Genomic DNA, 1,518 nt, shown 5'->3' with positions numbered 1-1,518 from the left:
TTAGTCAGGGAAGGCCTCTTGGAGAAAATGTGACTTCAATAAGGCTTTGAAGCGGGGGAGTGTAATTGTCTGTCAGATATGAGGAGGGAGGGCCTTCCAGGCCAGAGGCAGGACATAGGCAAGAGGTCAACGGTGAGATAGGAGAGATTGAGGTACAGTGAGAAGGTTAGCATTAGAGGAGCAAAGTGTACAGGCTGGGTTGCAGTAGAAGAGTAGTGAGGTGATGAAGAAGGGGGCAAGGTAATGGAATGCTTTATAGCTATGTGTCTCCAAATGCAGAGTTCATTCCTATGAATAGAGCAGCTGGGCAGCTTGTAAAGTTATAGGTGGAGACCTCAGAAGCCGAGAGACCAGGCTGGCAGGCAGTAATCAGGAAAGGGATTACTCTCCTGGAGCAAAGACTTCACGAAGTTCAGGATGTCAAGTGGCATCTCAGAAACAGGGACAGGTCCTATATAGGACAGACTTATTGGTGCAGCAAGACCATGTCCTTACTGCTGCAAGGAGTGTCAAGCACGGACCGGTCTTCTCAGCCAATCAGTGAGTCAGGGAATGGGATTTATCAAGCACCTATTCTGTGCAGGGCACTGAACTAAGGGTGCCTTGTCTTGTCTTATGCCATCGAGTCATCTCCAACCCATAGCGACTCTATGGACGCATCTCTCCCAAAATGCCCCACCTCCATCTGCAATCATTCTGGTAGTGTATCCATAGAGTTTTTTTGGTAAAAATATGGTAGTGGTTTACCATTGCCTCCTTCCGTTCAGTAAACCTGAGTCTCCGCCCTCAGTTCTCTCCAGTGCCGCTGCTGCCCAGCACAGGTGAGTTGACTTAGAGCAGATTGCCTTCCACTTGCTAGCCACTGGCCAAGCTAGGAATGGAATGGGTAGGTTTCTGCTTGACTCTCCCTCCTGTAGTTGAGACTGGTAGAGTACTGGAAATTCTCCAGGTGCGACCCTGAGAGGGGTTACTAAGGGTATGGGAGAGTGCAATAGGGCTAGCAGACACCATCCCCATCCTCAAGGAGTCTGCAATCTAGTGAAGAATAGAGAAACTAAAATAAATCACAGACAAAAGCAAGTCATCAAGAAGCAGCATGGCGTAGTGGATAAAGCATGGGCCTGGGAGTCAAAAGGTCACGGGTTCTAATCCCAGCTCCGCCACTTGTCTGCTGTGTGACCTTCATCAAGTCACCTCACTTCTCTGGGCTTCAGGTACATCATCTGTAAAATGGGGATTGAGACTGTGAGCTCCATGTGGGACTATTTGCTTGTATCCACCCCAGGGTTTAGTACAGTGCTTGGCACATAGTAAGCACTTTACAAATACCATTTTTATTATTGTTAATATTATTAATAAAGAAAAATATGTACAGAAGTGTGACAGGGGAGTGTGCATAATTCAGTGCTTAACTGATGTGAAAGTGCTGATGTGGCAGTTGGGGGGGATACCGGATAGGGAGAGGGAAAATAATCAGGGAGAATGCACAGATAGGACTTGGCTGGCAGGAGTGACATC

At 47.6% G+C, this 1,518-nt stretch overlaps 1 non-coding gene across 1 annotated transcript; it reads right to left on the bottom strand.

Annotated features, from left to right (window-relative positions):
• Nucleotides 1–829: 829 nt before the first annotated feature.
• LOC114807054 lies at nucleotides 830–967 on the bottom strand. Its single transcript, XR_003755107.1, has one exon. It is a non-coding gene; the product is annotated as a small nucleolar RNA SNORA7 (small nucleolar RNA).
• Between the last annotated feature and the right edge of the window lie 551 nt (nucleotides 968–1,518).

The sequence above is a fragment of the Ornithorhynchus anatinus genome, chromosome X1 (genome assembly GCF_004115215.2).
Source record: "Ornithorhynchus anatinus isolate Pmale09 chromosome X1, mOrnAna1.pri.v4, whole genome shotgun sequence".
NCBI classification, from domain to species: Eukaryota; Metazoa; Chordata; class Mammalia; order Monotremata; family Ornithorhynchidae; genus Ornithorhynchus; species Ornithorhynchus anatinus.
The sequence above is the reverse complement of the archived record's forward strand: the minus strand, read 5'-3'. Positions and strand labels throughout refer to the sequence as shown.